Here is a 16,771-nt window from a genome sequence, read left to right as displayed (position 1 = left end):
GTGGAGCCCTAGCTGGGCCTCCTCCAGCCGCAGGCGGGCACCGCGACGGCTCTTCTCTCCCGGGAACGTGGCCCAGGGTACCCTGGGTGAAGGGACGGAACCGCGGTGGGTGCTGAGCGGGTGGGTGCTGAGTGACGGTGCCGCGACCCGGTCGTGGGGCCTCCGTGGCTCGCTCCCCGGAGCTCCCGGCAGCCAAGCGGTGACCCCACGCGCCGGCAGGAGGCGCGCCGCCGAGGCCCCCAGCGCGCCGACTGCGCAGACGCAGAGCCGGGCGGACCCGCGGCGCCGGGCACACCGGTGGGGCTTCCGCTCGCGGCCCGCGGCCGGTCCCGAGGAGCCGGGGGGCCCGGGGAGGCTGCCGGAGCAGCGGCCGCAGACCCGTGGAGGAGCGTGCTGGACGCACGGGCTCTGAGGAAAAGCCGAGCCCGGCCGTTCCCGGCCTGGGTTTCCTCCTTTGTGACCCTGCCTCGCGGGGCTGTGAGGGAGCAGCGTCGGCCGCGTGGCCGGTGCGCTTGAAGAAGACGGTGACGGGAAAAAGGCGCGGGCAGAGCGAGCGGCCGGCAGGCTGTGTCCCTGTGTCACCTCCCGTGGGAAAGCCGCCCGCGCCCTGGCGGCCGCTGTGCTGGGTGCTCGGACTCCGGGTCCCTGCGGTCGTTGGTGGTGGGAGCCGGGCTGGGGACCCTGGGGACGGCCTTGCTTCCTGTGGAGACGGCTCGCACCGTTCACGTGACATCTCATCGCAGCCTTCAGGGTCGACGTTGGACTTGAGTGAAAGATCATCTCGTCCACATATTTATTGAATGACTGTTCGAGAATTATTTAAAAAATCTTAGCCTTAGTGCTTAGGCGAGCGCCTGGCACCCAAAAGTGTCACATTCCTGGTTTAATACCGTAACCTCTCGAGGCCCTTTCTCTTCAATCCGTTAAGAGTGACTCCACCGACCAAGGTTGGCCAGGGTCACAGGACAGGGAGCTGCATTGCTTGCTGAGATTTTTTTTTTTAAGATTAAAAAAAAAAGAAAAGTACAGTTGATTTAGTGTTGTGTTAATTTCGGCTGTACAGCAAAGTGATTCAGTTATACATATACGTACATTCTTTTCTTTATATTCTTTTCCCTTATGGTTTATCACAGGATATTGAATAGAGTTCCCCGTGCTAAGTGCTGGCTGAGATTTGAAGCGAGGCATTTGGCCTCCAGGCTCTGTGCTATTAGTTACAACAGTTAGCAGCGACTAAGGAGCACGTTTTTTTTTTTTTTTTTTCTTTTTTTTTTTTTTTGTGGTATGCGGGCCTCTCACTGTCGCGGCCTCTCCCGTTGCGGGGCACAGGCTCCGGATGCGCAGGCTCAGCGGCCATGGCTCACGGGCCCAGCCGCTCCGCGGCACGTGGGATCCTCCCGGACCGGGGCACGAACCCGTATCCCCTGCATCGGCAGGCGGACTCTCAACCACTGCGCCACCAGGGAAGCCCCGGAGCACGTTTTTAGATGCCTTCTCCAGGCTCATTTTCTATTTTATTTGTACTTCTGTTAGATTAGGAGATAAATCACTTTGGATGGAATCTATGCTCTGTCAATCCTACATGGACCTTAAAAGTGCAGTGGATGGAGATTCCTGTGTTTTTCACCTCGACTTATGGCACAGTCTGGTTGCCTGAATTACTTCAGTGAAAATGATATCCAAACCCAATATACATGGGCAACAGAAGGCAGCTACAAAACTCACAGGACTCAAACTTTCTAGGATCCGCTGGGTCATCGCTCATCTAAAGGAAATTGTAGCTGTAACTGCTGGTGAAACTGAAGGGGTGCAGATATTACCTCCCCTAGGAGGCTGACTGGGCATCTCATAGAGGCTGTACTTCCAGAGGTCAGTCGGTTATGAGATTTGTTCTGTTCTTTGAAGCTACACATTTCAAAAACATTTCTTCTTAAGGCTATGTATTCCTATAATGTATTACTTTCACTGATTTCTGTGCTAGAGGAAATGTAGGTAATCAGTGGGGTGTATGTGAGACGACTCTTCAGGGGGATGTTAAACGGTTGGCCAGAGGGCAGTTCACCAGACAGCTGGCATTGTTGCATGAAGAACCATGGGAGCAAATATTAGACTCTTTTTAGGGGTCATGGTTGGGTTGTCAGACATTTCCTGTTAAATCATGGTAAAGAATGCACATTTGTGCATTAGAGGGGCCTATTTTACATATTAGAAACAAGACCTTTTGTAGAGTACAGAGTTATGCTTTAGGAAGTGTGAGCCCATTGTGATAGGCTGAAAGTGCCCCAGACCCCGCCCTCCCCCAAGATATCCACAGCCTAATGCCTGGAACCTTGAATGTTACCTTATTTGGAAAAGTCTTTGCAGATGTGATTAACTTAAGGATCTTGAGATGGGGCGTTTCTCCTGGATTACCTGGGTGTGCCCTAAATACCATCACAAGTGTCCTTAAATAGGAGAGAGGCAGAGGGGATTCGATACAGGAAAAAAGAGAAGGGAGGCCATGTGAAGATGGAGGCACAGACTGGAGATACGGCCTCAAGCCAAGGAATGCTGGCAGTTATCAGAAGCTGGAAGAAGCAGGGAACAGGTTCTTCCTTAGAGCCTCCAGTGGGAGCACAGCCCCCCACCCCCCCGGAGCTTTGATTTTGGTTCACTAAAACTGATTGTGGATTTTGGCCTCCAGAACTGTGAGAGAATACATTTCTCTTGTTTTAGGCCACCAAGCTTGTGATATTTGTTACTGCAGCCGCAGGAAACTAATACTCATAGTTAATTCAGGGAACTAATAGATCTCTGAATCTGTATAACAAGGAATTCGTTGACACTAGTTTTGTCCCTTTGATACTATTTTCCCTTCTTGGAATGCTTGACTTTGTGGTTGATGGTACAGAGACTGACTTGGTGACCCCGAGTAGTGTGGCTCCAGCCCATACGTTCAGGTGTTTTTGTTTGGTTTGAGTGGTCAGGGATAGCAGTATAAATAAGACAATGTCCATATCAAGGCCACGAGGTCAGTTTCCACCTATCAAATGTCAATATTGGCCTCAGAATATTAACGTTAAAATTAATTGCTCACCTTGGCTCACCACGCACTAGTAGAGTTGGATAGGCTTCACAATCTGTCTGGGGTTATGAGGAGGACAAAGCCAAAACAAAAGAAACACTTGGTTATATACATTTAGCACTGTGAGTTTATTTATGTTATACTGGGTTTGTAAACCATTACCTCTAAACATACCCATGAAGTCAAGAATTGAGTCAGGAGCCCAGCAGGCCAATTCTGGCTCCTCTACTTTAGGCAACTTAGTTAAACTTTCTGGAGAGTGGAAATAGAATGAGATATACTAATAAATATTATTTAATAAACACATATGTATCAGAAACTGGACTAAGTGCCATACGTATATAATCTTATTTAATCCTTGTAACAACCCCTAGCAATAAGTTATCCTAATTATATAGATGAGGAAATTGATGTTCAGAAAAAATTAAGAAAACTTGTCCAAATCTGCAAAATCAGTGGCTGAACTGGAATCTGGACACAGGATGTCTTATTTCCAAGTACATACTCTTTTTTTTTTCCCCCAATATTTATTTATTTATTTATTTGGCCGCACTGGGTCTTAGTTGCAGCTTGCACGATCTTCATTGCTGTGTGTGGGATCTTACTTGCAGTGTGCGGGATCTTTGATTGCAGCATGCGGGGGTCTTTACTTGCAGCATGTGAACTCTTAGTTGCGGCATGTGACATCTAGTTCCCTGACCAGGGATCGAACCCGGGCCCCCTTTATTGGGAGCACGGAGTCTCAGCCACTGGACCACCAGGGAAATCCCTCTAACTACATACTCTTTTTTAAAAAAATAATTTTTAATAGATCTTTATTGGAGTATAATAGTTTCACAATACTGTGTTAGTTTCTCCATCGTACAACAAAGTGAATCAGCCATATGCATACATATGTCCCCATATCCCCTCCCTTTTGAGCCTCCCTCCCTCCCTCCCTATCCCACCCCTCTAGGTCATCACAAAGCACCGAGCTGATCTCCCTGTGCTATGCTGCTGCTTCCCACTAGCTGACTATTTTACATTCCGTAGTGTATATATGTTGATGCTACTCTCACTTTGCCCCAGCTTCCCCCTCCCACTCTGTGTCCTCAAGACCATTTCCTATGTCTACATCTTTATTCCTGCCCTGCAACTAGGTTCATCAGTACCATTTTTTTTAAGATTCCATATATATGCGTTACTGTACAGTATTTGTTTTTCTCTTTCTGACTTCACTCTGTATGACAGACTCTAGGTCCATCCACCTCACTACAAATAACTCAATTTCATTTCTCCTTATGGCTGAGTAATATTCCATTGTATATATGTACCACATCTTCTTTATCCATTCATCTGTCCATGGACATTTAGGTTGGTTCCACGTCCTGGCTATTGTAAATAGTGCTGCAATGAACACTGTGGTACCTGTCTCTTTTTGAATTCTGGTTTTCTCAGGGTATATGCCCAGTAGTGGGATTGCTGGGTCGTATGGTAGTTCTATTTTTAATTTTTTAAGGAAACTCCATACTGTTTTCCATAGTGGTTGTATCAATTTACATTCCCACCAACAGTGCAGGAGGGTTCCCTTTTCACCACACCCTTTCCAGCATTTATTGTTTCTAGATTTTTGGATAATAGTCATTCTGACCGGCGTGAGGTGATACCTCACTGTAGTTTTGATTTGCATTTCTCTAATAATAGTGATGTTGAGCATCTTTTCATGTGCCTCTTGGCCATCTGTATGTCTTCCTTTGTGAAATGTCTATTGAGGTCTTCTGCCCATTTTTAAATTGGATTGTTTGATTTGTGGATATTGAGCTCCATGAGCTGTTTGTATATTTTGGAGATGAATCCTTTGTCTGTTGTTACATTTGCAAATATCTTCTCCCATTCTGAGGGTTGTCTTTTTGTCTTTTTTATGGTTTCCTTTGTGTGCAAAAGCTTTGAAGTTTAATTAGGTCCCATTTGTTTCTTTTTGTGTTTATTTCCATTACTCTAGGAGATGGGTCAAAAAAGATCTTGCTGTGGTTTATGTCAACGAGTGATTTTCCTATGTTTTCCTCTAAGAGTTTTATACTGTCTGGTCTTACATTTAGGTCTTTATTCCATCTGGAGTTTATTTTTGTGTATGGTGTTAGGTAGTGTTCTAATTTCATTCTTTTACATGTAGCTGTCCAGTTTTCCCAGCACCACTTATTGAAGAGGCTGTCTTCTCTCCATTGTATGCTCTTTCCTCCTTTATCATAAATTAGGTGACCATAGGTGCATGGATTTATCTCTGGCCATTCTATCCTGTACCATTGATCTATATTTCTGTTTTTGTGACAGTACCATACTGTCTTGATTACTGTAGCTTTGTGGTATAGTTTGAAGTCGGGGAGGCTGAATCCTCCAATTTTCTTTCTGAAGATTGCTTTGGCTATCTGAGGTCTTTTGTGTTTCCATACGAATTGTAAAATTTTTTGTTCTAATTTTGTGAACAGTGCCATTGGTAGTTTGATAGGGATTACATTGAATCTGTATTTGGGGAGTATAGTCATTTTCACAATATTGATTCTTCCAATTTAAGAACACGGTATATTTCTCCATCTGTTTATGTCATCTTTGATTTCTTTCATCAGTGTTTTATAGTTTTCTGAGTACAAGTCTTTCGCCTCCTTAGGCAGGTTTATTCCTAGGTATTTTATTCTTTTTTTTGAGATGGTGAATGGGAGTGTTTGCTTAATTTCTCTTTCTGATTTTTCGTTGGTGGTGTATTGGAAGGCCAGAGATTTCTGTGCATTAATTTTGTATCCTGCAACCTTACCAAACTCATTGATTAGTTCTAGTAGTTTTCGGGTGGTATCCTTAGGATTTTCTATGTACAGTATCATGTAATCTGCAAATAGTGACAGTTTTACTTCTCTTCCAGTTTGTATTCCTTTTATTTCTTTATCTTCTCTGATTGCTGTGGCTAGGACTTCCAAAATTATGTTGAATAAGAGTGGCAAGAGTGGACATCCTTGTCTTGTTCCTGATCTTAGTGGAAATGCTCTCAGTTTTCACCACTGAGTATGATGCTTGCTGTGGGGTTGCCATATATGGCCTTTATTATGTTGAGGTAGGTTCCCTCTATTCCCATTTTCTATCATAAATGGGTGTTGAATTTTGTCAAAAGCTTTTTCTGCATTTATTGAGATGATCATATGGTTTTTATTCCTTAATTTGTTAATGTAGTGTATCACATTGATTGATTTGTGTATATTGAAGAATCCTTGCATCCCTGGGATATATCCCACTTTGTCATGGTATATGATCCTTTTACAGTGTTGTTGGATTCTGTTTGCTAGTATTTTGTTCAGGATTTTCGCCTGTATGTTCATCAGTGATATTGGTCAATAATTTTCTATTTTTGTGCTATCTTTTTCTGGTTTTGGTATCAGGATGATGGTAGCTTCATAGCATGAATTTGGGAGTGTTCCTCCCTCTGCAATTTTTTGGAAGAGTTTGAGAAGGATCAGTGTTAGCTCTTCTCAAAATGTTTGATAGAATTCACCTGTGAAGCCATCTGGTCCTGGACTTCTGTTTGTTGCAAGATTTTTAATTATGGTTTCAATTTCATTACTTGTGATAGGTCTGTCTGTATTTTCTAATTCTTCCTGGTTCATTCTTGGAAAATTGTACCTTTCTAAGAATTTGTCCATTTCTTCGTGGTTGTCCATTTTACTGGCATATAAGTGTTTGTAGTAGTCTCTTATAATCCTTTGTATTTCTGCAGTGTCAGTTTCGATGTCTCCTTTTTCATTTCTAATTTTATTGATTTGCGTCCTCTCCCTTCTTTTCTTGGTGAGTCTGGCTAAGGGTTTATCAATTTTGTTTATCTTCTCAAAGAACCAGCTTTTAGTTTGATTGATCTTTGCTATTGTTTTCTTTGTTTCTATTTCATTTATTTCTGCTTTGATCTTTATGATTTCTTTCCTTTTACTGACTTTGGGTTTTCTTTGTTCTTCTTTCTCTAGTTGATCTAGGTGTAGGGTTAGATTGTTCAGTTGAGATTTTTCTTGCTTCTTGAGCTGAAATTGAATTGCTATAAACTTCCCTCTTAGAACTGCTTTTGCTGCATCCAATAGGTTTGGGGTTGTTGTGTTTTTTGTTGTTATTTGTGTATTTTAAAAATTTTTTCTTTGATTTATTCAGTGATCTCTTGGTTATTTAGTAGTGCACTGTTTAGCCACCATGTATTTGTGATTGTTAGAGTGTTTTTCATGTAATTGATTTCCAATCTCATAGCATTGTGGTCAGAAAAGATGATTGATATTTGTATCCATTGTGTCTTTTGGTTGGGGCATTTAATCCATTTACATTCAAGGTTATTATTGATATGTATGTTCCTATTACCATTTTCTTAATTGTTTTGGGTTTGTTTTTGTGGGTCTTTGTCTTGTCTTGTGTTTCCTGCCTGGAGAAGTTTCTTTAGCATTTGTTGTAAAGCTGGTTTGGTGGTGCCAAATTCTCTTAGCTTTTGCTTGTCTGAAACCAACCACACTGGAAACCCCATTTCTGTTGAACTCACCGGCAGCTTCTCAATGCCAACAGCCTTCAATCAGGGCACGCCTGAAGCCTTCCCTTTTTTCTACTGTGAAGCTTTCCCACTCCTCTGCCTGCCTTTCTGTCTCTGCCAAAATGCAGGCGATGGTGGCCAACTCCCCTGCTAGAGCAAGCTCAGAATAAGTGGCCTTTTCTTATTCTCATTTGGTTGGTCTTCACTTATTTCCACAGAATCTGGGGAAGACAACTCAGACAGTGTCTGGAGAGCAGACAGTTGGCTACTGCAGTCACCTTCACGGTGGGCTGGACCCTGCTGATCTAGTAACTTACTCTTGTTTATTTGTGTGTTTCACTTTGTTTTTTCTGGCAGGTCCAGAGAAGGGCCAGGGCCCCAGACTTGAGGATCTAGGACAGGACCCAAGGATCCTCCACTTGGGAGATAAGGGTTCTCAACAGTGGTACTCCAGGTCGGGGCTAAGGACAGAGACATCCAGGCAGGCCCGGGCGAAGCTGTGGATGGAGGACCGGCTGAGCAGCTGTGTCTGATAGTGAGTTTCAAGTTGTTCCCCTCTGTGCTCTAATTTCCCTTTGTTAGTCCTAAGCCCTCTGCAAAGCCTATACTACAAGATATCAGCTGTATTTTGTGGAGTGGAGGAGGGAGGTTCCTCTCCCACTTTGGGAGGTGGTGAGCACTGCCCAGCATGGTGGAGAAGGCTAGACAGCCCCTCACTGCTTGGGCGCCCACAAAGCTCAGAGGACTTGATAACACTCAGGACACTCAGCACTTAGGATTTGCTTATTCTCTTTCTTTAGCCATTTCAGTCATATAATCTTTTAAGCATCAGAAAACCTCAGTGTTATTACTTGCACATAATCACTGATTTTGATTATTTCTAGTGGTCACTTATTTGCATCAACTCCCATATAGTTAAAATGTGAAGGTGTCGGGGGTTTTTTTGCACTTCAGAAAATATGTTATTATCTGAACAGCTTGATGAGTATGCCTATGAATTTTTACTACATATTTCCTTAGTGAAATGTAGGGTGGTTGCTTTCTGATGTATTTATTTCAAGATTTTGGGTCGTTTTATGGGCAGCGCTCTAGAACAATGATGGCTTGGGGGACCATAGCACTCAGGTCCTATGCTTTCACGTCCCTGGTTACCTGTGCTCAGGGGCACTGTTTAGCCATGTGACTGATATTGGGCACCAGCATGGAAAAGAACGAAAGGCTGGCAGAGTCCAGACCCCAGACCGTCTGCTGGTCAGTCACATGGGGCTGCTCAACTAAGAGGCTCCTGGAGGTGGCCTGTGAAGCTTTCCTTCCACCTCAGACAGGAAGCTCCACTGAAGCTGTCATGCTTACCACTCTGTGATAGAGTCTAAGACAGCAGCTCATGTGTTATAGGTGCTCAAGAAATATGCGTTGATTGAATGAGAACTTACAGGTACCCTTGTGATCTGCTCTGGTTTCTCCCTCTCCAGTCCTTCCTTAGGAAATAGGGTAATTACACAGAGCAGAGGACGTTACCTAGTATATAATATAAATATATATATAATGTCATATCTATAATATAAAGAAGAATCAAAAGTAAGATGATATGGCAGTTATATGTTTCGTAAATTTTTCCATGTACTCTTAAGCTTGTTACATCCTGTAAAAAATTTCAGATTCACACATACTTAATTAAAATTGAAAATTCATTTACTTGTACTTTTAACTTTGCCCAAAATGTAAATTAAAATTATTTTGCTGAATACAAGCTAACTTAGAAAAACACAGTGGGATATTAGTCCAATACAAGAAATTTTGTTTTTTCAGCATTGCTTTGAAGTGTCCTTTCATATTATACAGTTTTTTTAGATCTTATTTTATTTGGGAAAATGAATTGGTCAGCATACTCACGAATCCTGTGGGGCACTTACTATATTATGTCCCATTAATAGTTTTCACATTTAAAGAACTGTTTAAGTAATCTCAGCAAGTCTTTTTTTTTTTTTTTTTTTTTTTTTTTTTTGAGGTTTTTATTTTTATTTTATTTTATTTTTTTTTAACATCTTTATTGGAGTATAATTGTTTTACAATAGTGTGTTAGTTTTCCCTTTACAACAAACTAAATCAGTTATACATACACACATGCTCCCACATCTCCTCCCTCTTGCATCACCCTCTCTCCCACCCTCCCTATCCCACCCCCCCAGGTGGTCACAAAGCACAGAGGTGATCTCCCTGTGCTATGCAGCAGCTTCCCACCAGCTATCTAATTTACATTTGATAGTGTATATATGTCCCTGCCACTCCCCCACTTCGTCACAGCCCACCCCTCCCCCTCCCCATATCCTCAAGTCCATGCTCGAGTAAGTCTGTGTTTTATTCCCGTCCTACCACTAACCTCTTCATGACATTTTTTTCCCTTAGAGTCCATATATATGTGTTAGCATACGGTATTTGTTTTTCTCCTTCTGACTTACTTCACTCTGTATGACAGACTCCAGGTCCATCCACCTCATTATAAATAACTCAGTTTCATTTCTTTTTATGGCTGAGTAATATTCCATTGTATATATGTGCCACATCTTCTTTATCCATTCATCTGTTGATGGACACTTAGGTTGCTTCCATGTCCTGGCTATTGTAAATAGAGCTGCAATGAACATTTTGGTACATGAGTCTTTCTGAATTATAGTTTTCTCAGGGTATATTCCCAGTAGTGGGATTGCTGGGTCGTATGGTAGTTCTATTTGTAGTTTTTTAAGGAACCTCCATACTGTTCTCCATAGCGGCTGTATCAATTTACATTCCCACCAGCAGTGCAAGAGGGTTCCCTTTTCTCCACACCCTCTCCAGCATTTATTGTTTCTAGAGTTTTTGATGATGGCCAATCTGACCGGTGTGAGATGATATCTCATTGTAGTTTTGATTTGCATTTCTCTAATGATTAATGAGGTTGAGCATTCTTTCATGTGTTTGTTAGCAATCTGTATATCTTCTTTGGAGAAATATCTATTTAGTTCTTCTGCCCATTTTTGGATTGGGTTGTTTGTTTTTTTGTTATTGAGCTGCATGAGTTGCTTATAAATTTTGGAAATTAATCCTTTGTCAGTTGCTTCATTTGCAAATATTTTCTCCCATTCTGAGGGTTGTCTTTTGGTCTTGTTTACGGTATCCTTTGCTGTGCAAAAGCTTTTAAGTTTCATTAGGTCCCATTTGTTTATTTGTGTTTTTATTTCCATTTCTCTAGGAGATGGGTCAAAAAGGATCTTGCTGTGATTTATGTCGTATAGTGTTCTGCCTATGTTTTCCTCTAAGAGTTTGATAGTGTCTGGCCTTACATTTAGGTCTTTAACCCATTTTGAGTTTATTTTTGTGTGTGGTGTTAGGGATTGTTCTAATTTCATACTTTTACATGTAGCTGTCCAGTTTTCCCAGCACCACTTATTGAAGAGGCTGTCTTTTCTCCACTGTATATCCTTCCCTCCTTTATCAAAGATAAGGTGACCATATGTGTGTGGGTTTATCTCTGGGCTCTCTATCCTGTTCCATTGATCTATATTTCTGTTTTTGTGCCAGTACCATATTGTCTTGATTACTGTAGCCTTGTAGTAGAGTCTGAAGTCAGGGAGCCTAATTCCTCCAGCTCCATTTCTCGTTCTCAAGATTGCTTTGGCTATTCGGGGTCTTTTGTGTTTCCATACAAATTGTGAAATTTTTTGTTCTAGTTCTGTAAAAAATGCCAGTGGTAATTTGATAGGGATTGCATTGAATCGGTAGATTGCTTTGGGTAGTATAGTCATTTTCACAATGTTGATTCTTCCAATCCAAGAACATGGTATATTTCTCCACCTATTTGTATCATCTTTAATTTCTTTCATCAGTGTCTTATAGTTTTCTGCATACAAGTCTTTTGTCTCCTTAGGTAGGTTTATTCCTAGATATTTTATTCTTTTTGTTGCAATGGTAAATGGGAGCGTTTTCTTAATTTCACTCTCAGATTTTTCATCATTAGTGTATAAGAATGCCAGAGATTTCTGTGCATTAATTTTGTATCCTGCAACTTTACCAAATTCATTGATTAGCTCTAGTAGTTTTCTGGTAGCATCCTTAGGATTCTCTATGTATAGTATCATGTCATCTGCAAACAGTGACAGCTTTACTTCTTCTTTTCCTATTTGGATTCCTTTTATTTCTTTTTCTTCTCTGATTGCTGTGGCTAGAACTTCCAAAACTATGTTGAATAAGAGTGGTGAGAGTGGGCAACCTTGTCTTGTTCCTGATCTTAGTGGAAATGGTTGCAGTTTTTCACCATTGAGAACGATGCTAGCTGTGGGTTTGTCATATATGGCCTTTATTATGTTGAGGAAAGTTCCCTCTATGCCCACTTTCTGCAAGGCTTTTATCATAAATGAGTGTTGAATTTTGTCAAAAGCTTTCTCTGCATCTATTGAGATGATCATATGGTTTTTCTCCTTCAGTTTGTTGATATGGTGTATCACATTGATTGATTTGCGTATATTGAAGAATCCTTGCATTCCTGGGATAAACCCCACTTGATCATGGTGTATGATCCTTTTAATGTGCTGTTGGATTCTGTTTGCTAATATTTTGTTGAGGATTTTTGCATCTATGTTCATCAGTGATATTGGCCTGTAGTTTTCTTTCTTTGTGACGTCTTTGTCTGGTTTTGGTATCAGGGTGATGTTGGCCTCATAGAATGAGTTTGGGAGTGTTCCTCCCTCTGCTATCTGTTGGAAGAGTTTGAGAAGGATAGGTGTTAGCTCTTCTCTAAATGTTTGATAGAATTCGCCTGTGAAGCCATCTGGTCCAGGACTTTTGTTTGCTGGAAGATTTTTAATCACAGTTTCAATTTCAGTGCTTGTGATTGGTCTGTTTATATTTTCTATTTCTTCCTGGTTCAGTCTCGGCAGGTTGTGCATTTCTAAGAATTTGTCCATTTCTTCCAGGTTGTCCATTTTATTGGCATACAGTTGCTTGTAGTAATCTCTAATAATCTTTTGTATTTCTGCAGTGTCAGTTGTTATATCTCCTTTTTCATTTCTAATTCTATTGATTTGAGTCTTCTCCCTTTTATTCTTGATGAGTCTGGCTAATGGTTTATCAATTTTATTTATCTTCTCAAAGAACCAGCTTTTAGTTTTATTGATCTTTGCTATTGCTTCCTTCACTTCTTTTTCATTTATTTCTGATCTGATCTTTATGATTTCTTTCCTTCTGCTAAATTTGGGGGTTTTTTGTTCTTCTTTCTCTAATTGCTTTAAGTGCAAAGTTAGGTTGTTTATTCGAGATGTTTCCTGTTTCTTAAGGTATGATTGTATTGCTATAAACTTGCCTCTTAGAACTGCTTTTGCTGTATCCCATAGGTTTTGAGTCGTTGTGTCTCCATTGTCATTTGTTTCTAAGTATTTTTTGATTTCCTCTTTGATTTCTTCAGTGATCACTTCGTTATTAAGTAGTGTATTGTTTAGCCTCCATGTGTTTGTATTTTTTACAGATCTTTTCCTATAATTGATATTTAGTCTCATAGCGTTGTGGTCGGAAAAGATACTTGATACGATTTCAATTTTCTTAAATTTGCCAAGGCTAGATTTGTGACCCAATATATGATCAATCCTGGAGAATGTTCCATGAGCACTTGAGAAAAATGTGTATTCTGTTGTTTTTGGGTGGAATGTCCTATAAATATCAATTAAGTCCATCTTGTGTAATGTATCATTTAAAGCTTGTGTTTCCTTATTTATTTTCATTTTGGATGATCTGTCCATTGGTGAAAGTGGGGTGTTAAAGTCCCCCATTATAATTGTGTTGCTGTCGATTTCCCCTTTTAAGGCTGTTAGTATTTGCCTTATGTATTGAGGTGCTCCTATGTTGGGTGCATAAATATTTACAATTGTTATATCTTCTTCATGGATCGATCCCTTGATCATTATGTAGTGTCCTTCTTTGTCTCTTGTAATAGTCTTTATTTTAAAGTCTATTTTGTCTGATATGAGAATTGCTACTCCAGCTTTCTTCTGATTTCCATTTGCATGGAATATCTTTTTCCATCCCCTTACTTTCAGTCTGTATGTGTCCCTAGGTCTGAAGTGGGTCTCTTGTAGACAGCATATATATGGGTCTTGTTTTTGTATCCATTCAGCCAGTCTGTGTCTTTTGGTGGGAGCATTTAATCCATTTACATTTAAGGTAATTATCGATATGTATGTTCCTATTACCATTTACTTGTTTCGGGTTGTTCTTGTAGGTCTTTTCCTTCTCTTGTGTTTCTTGCCTAGAGAAGTTCCTTTAGGATTTGTTGTAGAGCTGGTTTGGTGGTGCTGAACTCTCTCAGTTTTTGCTTGTCTGTAAAGGTTTTAATTTCTCCATCAAATCTGAATGAGATCCTTGCTGGGTAGAGTAATCTTGGTTGTAGGTTTTTGTCCTTCATCACTTTAAATATGTCCTGCCACTCCCTTCTGGCTTGTAGAGTTTCTGCTGAAAGATCAGATGTTAATCTTATGGGGATTCCCTTGTGTGTTATTTGTTGTTTTTCCCTTGCTGCTTTTAATATGTTTTCTTTGTATTTAATTTTTGACAGTTTGATTATTATGTGTCGTGGCGTGTTTCTCTTTGGGTTTATCCTGTATGGAACTCTCTGTGCTTCCTGGACTTGATTGACTATTTCCTTTCCTATATTAGGGAAGTTTTCAACTATAATCTCTTCAAATATTTTCTCAGTCCCTTTCTTTTTCTCTTCTTCTTCTGGGACCCCTATAATTCGAATGTTGGTGCGTTTAATGTTGTCCCAGAGGTCTCTGAGACTGTCCTCAGTTCTTTTCATTCTTTTTTCTTTCTTCTGCTCTGCAGTAGTTATTTCCACTATTTTATCTTCCAGGTCACTTATCCGTCCTTCTGCCTCAGTTATTCTGCTATTGATCCCATCTAGAGTATTTTTAATTTCATTTATTGTGTTGCTCATCGTTGCTTGCTTCCTCTTTATTTCTTCTAGGTCCCTGTTAACTGTTTCTTGCAAATTGTCTATTCTATTTCCAAGATTTTGCATCATCTTCACCATCATTATTCTAAATTCTCTTTCAGGTAGATTGGCTATTACCTCTTCATCTGTTAGGTCTGGTGTGTTTTTATCTTGCTCCTTCATCTGTTGTGTGTTTTTCTGTCTTCTCATTTCGCTTATCTTACTGTGTTTGAGGTCTCCTTTTTGCACGCTGCAGGTTCGTAGTTCCTGTTGTTTTTGGTGGCTGTCCCCAGTGGCTAAGGTTGGTTCAGTGGGTTGAGTAGATTCCCTGGTTGGGGGGACTAGTGCCTCTGTTCTGGTGGATGAGGCTGGATGTTGTCCTTCTGGTGGGCAGGTCCTTGTCTGGTGGTGTGTTTGGGGATGTTGGTAACCTTATTATGATTTTAGGCAGTCTCTCTGCTAATGGATGGGGCTGTAGACCTGTCTTGCTCTTTGTTGGGGATAGGGTGTCCAGCACTGTTCTTTGCTGGTCCTTGAGTGAAGCTGGGTCTTGGTGTTGAGATGGAGGTCTCTGGGAGATTTTCGCCGTCTGATATTACGTGGAGCTCGGAGGTCTCTTGTGGACTAGTGTCTTGAGGTTGGTTCTCCCACCTCAAGGACACCGCCCTGGTGCCTGGCTGGGGCGCCAAGAACCTTTAATCCACACGGCTCAAAATAAAAGGTAGAATAAATAGAGAGGAAAGAAAAGGAAGGAAGGAGGGAGGGAGGGAAGGAAGGAAGAAAGGAAGGAAGAAATGAAGGAAGGAAGCAAGAAAGCAAGGACGGAAGGTGCAGAGGAAGAAAGGGAGGAAGGAAGAGAGGAAGGGAGGAAAGAAGGGGGAAGGAAGGAAGAAAGGAGGGAAGGATGGAAGAAAGGAAGAAAGAAAGGGAGAAGACAGAGTAGTATAAAGTATAGTTATTAAAATAAAAAATAATTATTAAGAAGAAAAATTTCCTTTTAAAAAACAAACAACAAAAACAAAAAAACAAAAAAAAACCCAAACAAACAAACAAACAAACAAAAACCAGAAAAATGGGTCGGTCTAACCCTAGGACAAATGGTGCAAGCAAAGCTATACAGACAAAATCTCACACAGCAGCACACACATACACACCCACAAAAAGAAAAAAAAGGGGGAAATAATAGTATATCTTGCTCCCAAAGTCCACCTCCTCAACTTGGGATGATTCGTTGTCTATTCAGGTTTTCAACAGATGCAGGGCACTTCAAGTTGATTGTGGAGCTTTAATCCGCCGCTTCTGAGGCTGTTGGGAGAGATCTCCCCCTCTCCTCTCTGTTCGCACAGCTCCTGGGGTTCAGCTTTGGATTTGGTCCCGCCTCTGCGTGTAGGTTGTCCGAGGGCGACTGCCCTTCGCTCAGACAGGACGATGTTAAAGGAGCAGTTGATTCGGGGGCTCCAGCTCACTCAGGCTGGGGGGAGGGAGTGGCACGGGGGCGGGGCGAGTCCGCGACGTCAGAGGCCGACGTGACGCTGCACAGGCCCAAGGCGCGCCGTGCGTTCTCCCGGGGAAGCTGTCCCTGGATCCCGGGACCCCGGCAGTGGCGGACTGCACGGGCTCCCGGGAGGGCCGGTGTGGAGAGTGACCTGTGCTCACACACAGGCCTCTTGGTGGTGGCAGCGGCAACCTTAGCGTCCGACACCCGTCTCTACTGTCCGTGCCGACAGCCGCGGCTCGCGCCCGTTTCTGGAGCTCCTCTACGCGGTGCTCTTAATCCCCTCACCTCACACCCGAGGAAGCAAAGAGGCAAGAAAAAGTCTCTTGTCTCTTCGGCAGCTCCGCGCCCGGTTCTAGGGCTCCTTTAAGCGGCGCACTTAATCCCCTCTCCTCACGCCCAGGCAGCAAAGAGGGAGGAAAAGGTCTCTTGCCTCTTCGGCAGCTCCAGACTTCTCCCGAACTCCCTCCCGGCCAGCCGTGGCGCACTAGCCCCCTTCAAGCTGTCTTCACTCTGCCAACTCCAGCCCTTTCCCCGGGATCCGAGCCTCAGCTCCCGGCCCCGCCCGCCCCGGCAGGCGAGCAGACAAGCCTCTCGGGCTGGTGAGCGCCGGTCGGCACCGATCCTCTGCGGGAATCTCTCCGCTTTGCCCTCCGCACCCCTGTGGCTGAGCTGTCCTCCGCGGCTCCGGGGCTTCCCCCTCCGGCGCCCGCAGTCTCCGCCCGCGAAGGG

At 42.4% G+C, this 16,771-nt stretch overlaps 1 protein-coding gene and 1 long non-coding RNA gene across 2 annotated transcripts in view; both read left to right on the top strand.

Moving 5' to 3' along the window:
* RNF6 (ring finger protein 6) overlaps window positions 1-16,771 on the top strand; it is a 102,219-nt gene that overhangs the window by 32,746 nt on the left and 52,702 nt on the right. The window lies entirely within an intron of this gene.
* LOC131743415 (uncharacterized) overlaps window positions 1,479-16,771 on the top strand; it is a 51,367-nt gene continuing 36,074 nt past the window's right edge. The window contains exons 1-2 of the long non-coding RNA XR_010837264.1: window positions 1,479-1,869; window positions 7,944-8,121. This is a non-coding gene — a long non-coding RNA (uncharacterized lncRNA). The remainder of the gene's footprint in view (window positions 1,870-7,943; window positions 8,122-16,771) is intronic.

The sequence above is a fragment of the Kogia breviceps genome, chromosome 16 (assembly GCF_026419965.1).
Source record: "Kogia breviceps isolate mKogBre1 chromosome 16, mKogBre1 haplotype 1, whole genome shotgun sequence".
NCBI lineage: Eukaryota > Metazoa > Chordata > Mammalia > Artiodactyla > Physeteridae > Kogia > Kogia breviceps.
Note: the sequence above shows the minus strand (reverse complement) of the source record. Positions and strands in the feature narration are given on the sequence as shown.